The sequence below is a fragment of the Alligator mississippiensis genome, chromosome 4 (assembly GCF_030867095.1).
Source record: "Alligator mississippiensis isolate rAllMis1 chromosome 4, rAllMis1, whole genome shotgun sequence".
NCBI lineage: Eukaryota > Metazoa > Chordata > Crocodylia > Alligatoridae > Alligator > Alligator mississippiensis.
The window spans coordinates 95,284,015-95,297,127 of NC_081827.1; positions in this window are offsets into that span (position 1 = coordinate 95,284,015).

Genomic DNA, 13,113 nt, shown 5'->3' on the forward strand with positions numbered 1-13,113 from the left:
TTTAGCCTATCTGTATCTTTATAAAGTTCCAGATTGAAAACCTGACACCCACATTTTGTTTTTTTGTAATATTTTGTAATATTTGTAATGTCTACATAAATATTATCCTACATTTAGTTATTCAGGGTTAACGAGGCATTATCAAGACATGTCCTGTTTCAATTATGATCAACAACACGAGAAGCTTTCCTAACATAGTGGATATTTGTTTAGACCCTGACACAGAAAGCACATAAGTACATATTTAAGTCTGTCCCTAATTAATTAAGCACAGGGAATATATTTTAAAGTGCTTTTCTGCATAAGAATGGATTTAAGCACTTGCTAAAATGCTTTGCTATATCAAGATGTAGACAAGTTTCTTTGGGTAAATCTGATATCTTTTATTATATCAACTCAAATAGCTGGAAAAATTCTTCTTTGCAAGCTTTTGGGTATAGATGCCCTTCATCAGGCTGAGGAAGCATCTGCTTCTTGCTCTTCCTGGATGGCATAGTAAAGCCACCAGAGGCCAGTAGGTATGCAAGAAAGCCGGTCAGTGAAAATGTAAATTGAGGTAGTGAATGGGTGAGAGACAGGGGTGGGGGGGAGAGGAAAGGGAATGAATATAGCTGGTAAAAAGTGGAGAGCTTACCTGGGGAGTCAGATGTTAGGCAGGTTATAATGTGTCATAAATCCAATGGCTATGTTTAGTCCATGATTTTTTGTATCCAGTAGCTTGATGAAGTGACGTTTGTAGGCTCATCTGTGAAAGGTGTTTTGTAAATTCTCTTTGAGGATTAGAACTGAGAGATTGGAGAGAGTACTTTTCTTGTGATAAATGTGCCGCCACAGGTAATTGAATAATCTTGTCTTTGATCGATTTGCAGTGTGCATTCATTCTGATGGTCAGTTGTTGTTTGGTTTCTCCTACATATTTTCCACCAGGACATTTGGTGCAGTGGATGAGATATGTTACATTTCTGGAGGTGCAGGTGTAAGATTCAGGCATGTTGATGGTTCTGTTGTGGGGTGTAGTAATTGTGGGGGTGGTGGAGATATGTTGGCAGGTTTTACATTTCTTGTCCTGGCATGGTCTGGATCCATTTGGTGGGTTTGGGCTGTAGGAAGTTTGCTTCTGGTGATAAGGTTGGTGAGGTTCGGTGCTTGGTTAAAGGCTAAGATGGGTGGATCTGGGAAAATCTCTTTAAGAACTGGGTCTTCTAGTATGGGTTGCAATTGTTTGAGGATTTTCTGTGTAGGTTCCAGGGAAGGATGGTATGTCATAAACAGTGGTGTGCAATTCATGGAGGTTTTCTTCTGTACTGCAGCAATTTTTCATGTAGTATCCGGGTGGCTCTTTCAAAAATATGATCTATGTCTCTGGAGAAGTATCCTTGTTGAGTGAAAGCCATTTGAGACTTGTGAGGTGATGATCACAGGTATTCTTGCTGTAAGTTTGATGGTAGTGGAGGGCTTGGCTATATATTACAGCTTTCTTGGTGTGTTTAGGGTGATTGCTGGTTCTGTGCAGGTATGTATGTTGGTCAGTAGGTTTTTTGTATATGGTGCTCTGTATTTTACTATATCAAGGCCTTATGATCAAATGCAAAGCCAATCAAAGTCAATGAATTCAATAGCCTTTGGACTAAGCATCAAGTCAGTTATGGTATAAATGCTCTAAGGGCATAATTTTATTTTAGTGTCATGTTTAAACTTAACAGATTCTTCAATATACTGAAATAACAATAGCATAAGATTTGAGACTTGTCAGTTTTAAGAAAAAGAATCTTTTCCCCAAAGTAGTTGTTTTTGAAGAGCTATGCTTAATATTAACATGTATAATTTATTTTAAAATTTTATTTTAGCATATATTACAGAAGGGAGATTACAGAGATGTATAGGCATAGAATTTTAGACTTTTCTTTACTGTTGCATAAATGTACTAAAACATTCAAAGAGAAAAAGGAAATCTAATAAACTGTTGGTAAATTTTTTTGGATACTGTTTATGTTTGAACTTTTCTCCATTTTCCTGTAGAAACTTCCGTATCCTGTTCCTGTGTCCCTACAAAGATTTGTACAATGCAGAACAAGAAATGCTACAGGGGCTGTACTCCACCTTTCTCCTTCCTGCAGGGATATCCTTTCCATACAGAAATGTGGAGTATGTAATGTTCATGTTAAAATATTATATTCTGCTTTATCTCAGTCATTTTCTGTAATCTGCAACAGATGAAACTGCATGAATGCATGAATGCATTTTCAGTGACACATTGGTTTGATAACCAAGGCACAAATTCTACATTTTTGTGTCACACTATTTTTATGACACATTAAAAAGTTGCTTACTTTTCAGTCTTATCAAGAGTTCATGTCTAAGCCAAACAAGACAAGGGTGGGTTGGCTTTTTCTTTTCATTGTTTCAACTGAATTAACAGGAAGGGGGGAGCCCTTTACCTGTCTGACACTGGAGCAATATTCATTAGCTCCCACTTTTCACTTGTCAGTCAAACCAGACTGTCTACATCCTTGTTGCAGTTGCAGGATAAGCTTCTTGACTTCTGTAAAAAAATAGGGAAATTAGCAAGGACCTTTGATCTGAGATACAGTCTCTTGAATTATTTTAAAAATTAATACTTATCATAAATAAAATGCCAGGAGACTTAGTTAATATGCAGGCTGCATATTCCAAAGAAGTCAGTGTACATTTTTACCATCTTACTGTATGTCTGTATGTCAGAAGCCTTTTTTATAGCCCTGCTGAGATCTATATATGTTTCTCATTTAAATAATTTAGCAGAATTTGCCTTGCAATAGCAAAAAAGCATTGAATATATTCCACGCTGGAGAATATTCATTTCTTGTAAAGGGTGGGGAACGTGGGGCTAAAAACCAGAAGGCATACTCGTAATTCGTTTAAAATTAAGTTTATGAGAGCAAAATAATAAAAGATCTACAGAGCTCTCAAGCTGAGGTAGTTTGAAAGAGGAGGACTTATATGGGTTATATGATAAATAATTGCTTTAAATAGGTCAGAAAATATCTCTTAATAAGTAGATGTTTTTTAAATTATTTAAAATTATTACAGAACAAAGGAGCATCCTTCTGTGTAAGTGAAGTTTGATGCAACAAAATGTATTTTTTGCTGTTGTAATGATTATAGGTCTTTGATTTGCCACTTCACTTTTTGATTAATACATACATTTTATTTATTTGTGTATTTGAATATATATGTTAACAAATGAAATTAATCAAATCAATATGTTCCTACACACAGGGGATGAAAAAAATATGAACAAAAAAGTGACATAATAGAATTCACTGATAACATCTCTTTTAACATTTTTCCTGTCTAATTAATACAAATACTGGAGTTTTATATTTCTTGTATTTTCAACATCTTCTTGCATGACTTTTATTTTTATGATAAATTACTTAGATTTACTAAGCTGATAGAATGTTTCAAAGACTAGTGCTTCAACCAAATTCAAATTGTGAAAATAGTTTTACACCACAAAATTATAAGACTGGCTGGGATGTTGTTTTGCAAAGTTAACTGAAGAGTGGTCATGACTAAATAAGGAACAAGATTTTTTTAACATAGTTTCAAAATGTATATTCACATTAGAGAGTACCCTTACGGTGGCTAATAGATGTTTGGCAAATTTCTCTTCTGGCCTTTCCCTGTGTAAAATCTGGAGTAATTGCACTGCAATCCTTGGAGTTGTTCTGTAGGTAAACTCTGCTGAACAAGAAGAGGATTGGACCCTTTATCTAGAAATGCTATGAGAACAATTTTTGGTAACAAATAATGGCTCCCATTTGCTAACAGAAGGGTCATCAAGTACTTTTATTCTATTCTGAGACAGATCCAATCCTCTTCTTTTGTTCAATATGCATGTAAGGCAAGTAGGAAAGACTGTGAAATCCCACCAACTCCAATGTCATCACTCAAAATATGGAATACAATAATTTTCTTTGTCCCATACCGCCTATTCATTTGTTTTTTCTTTCAGTTTCTTCTGCTTATGGCCTATTATGGCTTGACGGAAACACATAATTGGGAATGGATATCTTAATCCAGGTCCCCTTGACCACAACTGAAAATAAAGAGTAGCTTACTGAATATTGTTCTCTATCCATAGCAGTTTCTCATTGCGTGCCTACACAAACTTCTACAATGACCCCTTGTCCCACTGTCCAAACAAGTTTTCTTTCCCTACCTCTGCACACAAAGATTTGGATTCATTGCTGCTTCTAGGTGATGTAACAGTGAGCAGCTAAGACCCCTGCTGACAATTCATTGCTTTCTCAAAGGTTTAACAACCAGCCCAGAGACTGTCCTGTCAGACTAGAATGTTCAATTGTGTCAAGTTTTGATTAAGCTTCATGTTAAAGGCTTCCGAGCAATTATTTTTTTCTAAGAAACATATGTAGAGTTTTTAAAAAATATGTATGTGTATATGAAAACTTCACTGAGGTAAAGACATGTCAAAAAGATTAATTTTGTATTTAATTCTGAATGATGAGAGTCAGCAATTGTTCTTATATTTCTTGTGGGAGCACTTTCAGTAATCTGTACCTACATTCCATAATATTTGTCTCCCACATTCACACAAACCTTTCTCTCTTGATTGACAAATGGATTGTTTCAGAGAAAAGCAGCTGTTAAGGGAGGTTATGGTTGTGAAGAAACCAAAGGATTCCTAGGTGTCCTTGATACCAAGTTGTTGTCATAAAGAAAGCAGCAAGTTCTTAGATGTATTTTTTCTTCCTACCAACATCACCTTTGTGTTGCCTAGGTTTAGCTTCAACCAGTCATTCTTCATTTCAGTGCTGGTTTTGTCTGGGCATTGAGAAAGCTCAAAGATGTAGACCTGAATGCCATCTATATAATCCTTTGTTGTTTTACCACATCCCACAAAAAACTTTGTATTGCTGTTCATTGATATTAGAGAGAATTAAATCTTGAGGGCCTTAGTAGGTGAAGGCTCTGTGAAAGGATAGGCAGTTACCTATAATGGAACAAGTTTCTGTCCTAGAGGAAGGTTCTGAATCATTTCAGGATGCTCCCAGCTTCTGAAATGATACACGTATCACCAGTGTGGCAGGGCAGAGCAGGGCCAGGTGGAGAAGCTCATTGCAACCACTGTGAGCTCTGTGCTGCCCTGGCAATGTGCCCCTTGCTCACTGCAAAACAGCAAGGGGCACAACCCCATGCTGCCACCCCTGCAGTTGCCGGGCAGGCAGGGGACACCTTGCCAGGGCAGTGTGAAGCTCACAGCTTCAAGGAGCTTTCCCACCCAGCCCCGCTCTGCCCTGCCATGCTGCGTCCCACCCGCTCAGCAGTGGAGGGCAGCAGGGGGGGAAGCCCAAGCCCACAGCAGGCAGCCTGCACCTGCCCCTACCCCTGCCCCATGTACAGATCTTGGGGCAGTTTCCCTTGCCCTCCTGGGAGTGTGCACAGTGTTGGGAAACCAGCCCTGCCCCCAGACAACCCACCTATGGCCCTGTCCCACTCCCTGCCGGGGCCCAGCAGCTGCACATTCTGGCCCTGGGCCTGAAGCCCTGCCCAGCTTATTCTTTCTCTCCTTTCCTATGGGGGCCTCAATCCCCGCTCCTCCCCACCAGACTTACCTGTGGGAGCTGCTCTCTAGGCTGCCTGGCAGCCATGTGTATATACATGCACATGGTGCCCCTGCTTGACCACCCTTCTCCTGCTCCCCTCAGCCCGTTCTAGGCTGGAACTCTTCCAGCCTTCAGAGAGCTCTTTGCAAAAGTGAAAAATCTACGTGTTTCTCCATTAAAATGAGAAATCCACATTTTCATCAGGTAACGGTGGAAGTCTGTATTTTTCTCCATTTTCCGATAGGAAATGGAAAACCTGGATCCCTACATATCACATCCTAACCTGAATCCTGAAAAAGGCACAACCAAGATACTGGAAGTTAGCTATTTGCATGAATGACTCATAACCCCAGTGGCTGGGGGGGGTATGGCGGTGGCGGGAGTGCAACAGTGGCGGCAGGAGCAGCAGGAGCCTGGCGGTGGTAAGCGTGGGAGCTCCCGCAGACACTGCCAATGTTGTCAGCGGTGGCACCCGGGGGGGGGGGGGGGGGAGTGCCAGCCAAGGGTCAGTGACCACCCACAGCTGCCACCAGCAGCGGTGGTGGCAGCCAGCAGGGATTGCGGACTGCCCACAGACGCTGCTGGCAGTGCCAGTGGTGGCGTGTTGAGCAGCAACCACCTGCAGGCATTACTGATAGTGTCGGTGGTGCCTTTCTCTAGGGGGTGCACCGTCATCCTGAGGGGGTGCACATGCACCCGCATGCACCCCCTATGCGTTGCCCCTGTCTATTTGTGCAAATAACTCAATTCACTTGCTTAGCAATGGAGCTTAATATACACTTGTTACTCCCTGTCACTAAAATGTCAGCCAGGTGATTTGTGCAAGAGTTAAACTAAAGGAACTGTTTTCATTTCTTCAAGGAGTGAAGTGCCAAATGCATTTGTTATGAGGATTGGAGGTCTAACTGGGAAATAAAAAGGTCAAGGATGAAAAGGACAAGGAAGGTGCCTGTTATTTCCTACCTATGTAATGCTCTACCTTGAAGAACCTATAAGCAAACAGTACATTGTACGAAAATGATAAAGTAATGAAAATAAGGGATCTATAATCATATTTAATTTATGTCTGAGTTCCTTGCCTCCATGAATCCTTGTTTCTTAGATGTCATTTATGCTTAAATGGTTCCAAATAGGCTTCAAAGTTTATATTTAATTGAAGTACAGCTCTCACAGGGACACCAGTAAGATCTCTTCAAAATTTCAGAACTGTTGTCTCAACATCTAGGCAGTCAGTTTCTTGCATGTCAACAGCAAAGCCTGTTAAAGAAATCAAATCTGTACCTACACCATCTTGAATATCTTAAAATTGTTTGGAAAAAAAGCAGGTAGCAACTGAAGCTGTGCTTCTTAACTACACATCTACTAACAGGTATCTAGGTGGGCTGGGTTTTGGATATTGTCAGGATTAATAAAGTCCAAGGATTGGCCTGATTAGTGTTGGGAACTATATCATAATGGTTTGTGTTATGTGTTTTGCTGCACTGCAGAAATGATTGAGCCTCTAACCCCACAGCAAGCCAAGTGGGTTTTTCGTTTATTATTTTAGATGTGCTCTTTCTTGAATTGTTGTTAACAAAACACAAGATTATTTGTGTGCGTGTGTGTGTCTATGTGCAAATAGGTTAATTAAATTAATTGACTTCCTTCTATATTAGTCCCATTAGGAACACTCTTAACATTAGGAGCTCATTTACATATTTTTTTCAAGAAATATCAGCCTCTTAGCTGCCCACACATTGTGCTACAGTATATTTGTGGTGGTTTAACAAGGAACTTCAAAGTAACCTGATTTATATAAAAACACATATCTTAGTAACAAAATTATTATTACAAAAAATATTACACAGTAACCTTAGGAAGGTAAGAATTTAGAAATTCTCATGAAAGATCAGTTTATAGCCTATGAAACTGTAAACCCTCCAGCTTTCTGTTCCTAGCAGGCATTTTCTTAGCTAATGTTATATTATTCATTCTGCTCAATTCATGTAATCATTTATTTGGTTTCCATAAGTCCCCACTTTGCTTATCTTATTGATTTTTTTCAAAGCTATCTGGTGCCACATTTTCTGTTTCTTGTCATCCTTACTTCATTCTCTCCAAATAAGTGTTTTCTATATTTTGAGGATTTATCAATAAGTCTGCCTTTCTTTGCCAGAATAAATTAGGTTTTCCATTTTACATGTCTGGATTTTATTTGATATTCACATTTAGGCTTTTTTCCACATCTGTTTCTTTTTTGTGAGTGTTGTGAAGGAGTCACTTTGCTTGCAAGTCCTATTTTTTTGGCTTTATTCACTCAAATTCTGGTCATATTTATTATAAATGTTTTGCAGTCTTCATTTATCTACAAAATGGTATTTATTCTTATGTAGTGCTTGTAACAGCATAAAGGAGACTACAATTTTAGGAGGCAGACAGGAAGTTGTGCCCTTTTGACCTGGAAAACTAAGAGGAAGGTTGGGAGGAAGATGATAAAGAAGACGCACAAGGAGGAGGCAATTTGAATGCACTATGTTTTTTAAGAATTGTATTAGGAGATGAAGAAGGGATGCAGGGTAATTTCAACTAGATTGTGGATAGGCTGTATTGTGGGTACAGTCCATTACATCGCACCCAGTCTGTTCTTTCTGTCCCCTGCAGTCTAATCCAGCTCTTGGTGTTAGCTATTTCAGTAAATTACAGAAAGTGGCATTCATAAAGTTCTGCTTTCTGTGACCTTTTCAACAAGTTCTGAATGAAGGGCTTTTGGCAAAAAAATATTTTTGTGCAGTTATTTGAGCCTGATCCTGTCAGATGCTTCCTTAATAACCAGTGAGGGACTATGACACTGTGCACAGTTGGACTCTTCTCCTCACACTTCTTGTTCCTGTTCCCTTCTTTTTGGCTCCTCTCATCCTGGCACATCTGGGCTTTTCCACCCTTCCACCTCTTCTCTTTTTCCTTCCTTCATTTTGTGTTTCTCAATTGACGTATCTGCACTCCCTTTTGCCTTCCCTGGGTGCATCTACACATGCCCCTGACTGCGCAGTGCCCTCCAGTACTGCACATTCCCAGAGCAGCAACAGTAGGGGTGTGCGAAGCTTCGGTTGCTGATTAAATTTGGAGAAGATTCAGCCTGATTTGGAGGCTGAATCACCAAATTTGAATCGAATCGGGAGACCAAAAAAACCTTCTGAATCAATCTGAAGCCTCCAAATGGATTTGGAAAAGATTCGGAAAAAGATCTGGAGATTCAGAAGGCAGTCTTTCAGGGGAACAGAAACTGAGAAGATGGAGGGGGTGGGGGGGTGGGGAAAGACTGATATCTGTAGCTGGCCAGTGACTGTGATCTTTCCCTGAGTCCCCTTCCAATAACAGTGCTCTGTGGGAGGGACATAGGAACAGCACTGTCCCAGGGGTGCTGGGGTTACAGGAGAACCCCAGGCCAAAATAGGAAAAAGCCCCAACTTACTTTCTGCAGGGGCTGAAAGGTGTGGGGAAATGCACGCAGAGAAACCACCCACGTGGTTTGTCAGCCACGCTCATATCCAGCTGGGGCCAGGTAACGTCAGCTGGAGACACCACCCGGCAGAAACAAAAGGCAGCCCTGAGGGCGCAGGAGGAAGGCCGGTGAGTGGAGGCTCCACAGGGGAAGCCCACGGCCCAAAAGGCGCAGCTGGTGCATCGGGCAGCCCGGGAAGACGGGGGCAGAGCCAGCAGAGGCACCGGCAGAGAAGCCAGCAGTGGAGTCAGCAGAGAAGCCAGCAGCGGAGCCAGCAGAGGCTCCAGCAGAGAAGCCGGCAGAGAAGCTGGCAGCGGAGCCGGCGGAGGCTCCAGCAGAGAAGCCAGCAGAGGAGCCAACTGGCAAGCTGGCAGAGAAGCTGGCAGGGAAGCCGACTGGCTAGCCAGCAGAGGAGCTGACCAGCAAGCCAGTCAAGAAGCCGACAGAGAAGCCAGCAAAAGAGCCGGCAGGGAAGCTGACGAAGGGAGCAGCAGTGAGTGGGGAGAGCAGAGGAGGAGACGAGTGCCAGGGAAGCCGAAGCAACTACGGGGAAGCCCGGAGAAGAGGTAACGAGAGCAGGGCTGACGGGAACCTCAACTGGGATAGCCATAGTGTGAGCGGCAGAAGACCCCAAGCGGGGCTGGTTAACAGAGTAAGGGAGCCTGCAGACAAGCCCACAGCATCCCCAAGAAGAGTCAGCCACGACCCATAGGACCTGGGTCGATCGGGATGCCATCTCTGGAGTAGGGTCGAGCCTAGGGGAGAGATAGGAGCCCTGAGTGGGGCAAGCAACCAGGTCTGGGGCAACGAGGCACTGGGAAAACACAGGGCCCATAGACTGAGGGGCACTCTTATTCCTTTATGGACTCCTGGCCCGCCGGTCACATCTCTCCGGCAGACACGGTGGTGGGGATCACACGTTGAGTCACGGAGTGGTTGGAATAGGGAGCTAGGGACATGGGATAGATGAATCCAGGACCAAAGGGCCTCAGAGCCTTCACGCCTGAGCTGCGGCCCAGGGACACTGGGGTCCATGGCTGGAGAGCCACAGGAGGCCAGGGTAGAGACCGAGAGGAACCAGGGACGCTAAAGGGCCAGAAGACCCACGACCGAAGGTGGTGAGTGGCTGGGGTGTAGGGGAGGTCAGAGCCCCGTGAGTGCCCGCTGAGAGGCATGACAGCCCTGGAGGCTGCCTCAAAGGGGAACCCCTCCACTGAGGTTCCATTCAAAGTCATGGCAGGCGAGTTAAGGGGACCCCCAGACGTCAGCCGGGGTAGCTTTTGGGGTCTACTCGCAGGCCCGGGACAGACAAGATCGATAGTCTGGGCTAAGGCTCCAAGAGAATGCCTGATAGAGCAGAGGCAGGCACAAGCACTTAAGTCTCTGTCTGCAGTCTTACTGTCCCTTTTGTGAGCTGTTTCTGCCTGAGCAAAAGAGAGGCAGGCAGCTGGCTCAGAAACAGGTGGGTTGGCAGAGATCTAACTGGCACTGGGAAGGCCCCCTGTTACAGGCTGCCATCCCTGCTGTTTTCATGCAAATCTGCCTTAACACACAAGTGACACGAGTTTTGCTTACAGCAGTTTGAGGTACAGTTTACCAGAAAGCCCTGCACCTATCTCCTTGAAACTTGGCAGGCTTTGTGCCCTCAGAATGGGCTACCATCCCTGCTATTTTCATCCAAAGCTGCCAACAAATGACAAAGTTATAGGTATTTCAGTGATTCCCCATTATAATCTATGGCCAAATCTCTGAATCTCTCTGAATCAGTGCCGAATCTTCTAAAGCCAATTCAGCTGATTCGATTCAGGACAGTGATCCAAATCTTCTAATTGAATCACTGTCCTCTGAATCAGCCGAATCTGGATCTGAATCGAATAATTCCCTATTCACAGAGGCCTACCACACAGGTCATTTTTGATCCTACTGCATAGTAGCAGCGGCATCATGGTTAGTGCCCACTGACCCTACATCACTGTAGTGATGAGCTACATCCCCGTAGCTCTTTGGTACAGTGACATAGCATCTCATGCAGCCATGCCTCCTGTGCTCTTGCAGTACCCACCAGATCATCCCTTTCTCATTTTGCATATGGGAAGGATGAAAATCCTGAGGATCACCGCAGAGAAATGCAGGTCAATGGAAGGAGGAGGTACTGTTGCTATGGCATCAATTTTCCATTTTCCCAGCCTCACACAAGTCTGTCCAGGGGAATTTGACAGGGCTTTGGGTCTATAGGCAGGGGGAAGGGAATAAGTTTTTCTTCCTTGCTCCCCAAAGTAAAAAGAGGGTAATTCTCCCCTTTACCACAGGATTTAAGATTAGCATGGGTCCCATGTGCTTCTATTCCATCTCCTGGCCTCCTGAAATTATCGCGTGTAGGATACAGATGCTAAGGACAACTGAAATGACATTAGAAACAGAATCCTATGGAAACCCATGCAGCAAACTGATTGACATAATGATAAAAGCACAATATTAGGATTATACCCAATGGTTCCCCTCAGAAATGGGTGTGCATGAAGGGGCAGGGAGGGGGAATGGAGCTATGGCTCTGACTATGACTCTGTACACCCCCATAGCCAGTAAGCATAAGTAGAAATCGCAGAGCGAGCAATACTGGGAAAGGATGACATAAATGACTCCTGCCATCCCCTCTGAGCAAATGGGGAGCCTGGGAGGAACTCTGGCTCTCAGTGCTTTTAAGATTTTCTACTGGGATGGGGCAGGGATGTACTGCTCCTTGCTGCACACCAAGTACAAACATTGCAGTCTAGTCAAACCTGTAATGAAATCTGACATACGCATAAGGGCCCTTCTCTTAAACTCAGTATGGTTTTTAAAATCCATGTTGTGACATTTTATTTCTTACCAGAGAGTTTTTCAGTGGGTCTACCATCTCACACAATTAAATCATTAGCTACTGCTGTGAACAAACCTTGTCTTTTAATTAAACTCCTCCTACCCTGCCTCAAATGTTTGACTTTGTGACCCTCACCTCTAAGTGTCTTAAACCACATAAAAGAGGCTCTTCTCTCACATGCTGGTCCCTACCCCTTCCTCCCTTTGTTGGGTTACAAGGTTGCCTGCACTTGAGTTTTCAATCTTTTTCATGAGCCAGCTTTATGCCTAATATAAGTCTTTAATGAATAGAAGACTTTAATGAAGTTCTGAAGTCAGGGATGAATTTGGTCCCATGTCTTCAGAATCAGAGAATGTGGATCTGAATGTGAAGCCCAGGCTGGCAATCACTATCTCTTCACATAAGGAATATTGCACAAGTATTGCCTTGACTTGTGAAAATTCAGTGACTTTCATTTAGGGATGCGAAAGGTTAAAAGTTTAATCATTTACCCAATAAGCCCTGTGATAACCGGATAGTTTATCGGTTATTGTTTAACCTGGGGTGGGCACAGTCTGGCAGGGAAGAGGGGAAGGGAAGGCACGCAGTGCCCCAGCAGGAACCAGAAGGCAGCAGGGCAGGCAGGAGGGAGGGAGGAGCGAGGAGGAGGGGAGGGAAGATGGGGGACAAGTACCCACAGCCGATGAGTTTAGAGGGAAACAGAAGGCAGCCTAATGGCTCATCAATTTAGAAATCACCTGCTCCTTCACAGGTGCTCCCTCCCTCCCAGTGCAGGGCTTCAGGTGGGCTGTGTTGTCTGGCTGGGCTTGCTACCCCTTCCTCCCTCCCTGTCAAAGGGCCCCAGGAGTGGCTCTCAGCAGCAGCTGTGTCCCAGCTGCTGTGTTATTATCAGTTAACCATTAAATAGATGTAATTAGAGGAGGTTAAACTAATAGCCAAATGATATTTGCATCCCTACTCATTATATTTGGTATCTTTCGTAAGTTTGTCTCCTATAAAATGTAAGGTTTTTGAAATAATCAAACTGCATGTTTCTACGTAAGACAATATATCTGTACTTAACGCTCTTTCATTTGTTTTGTCCAGCACAAGATGCTGGTATTTGATGTCCCAGGGAAGAGTAAACAGGGGGAAAAAGGTAATTTCAGAAATAAATCTATTCA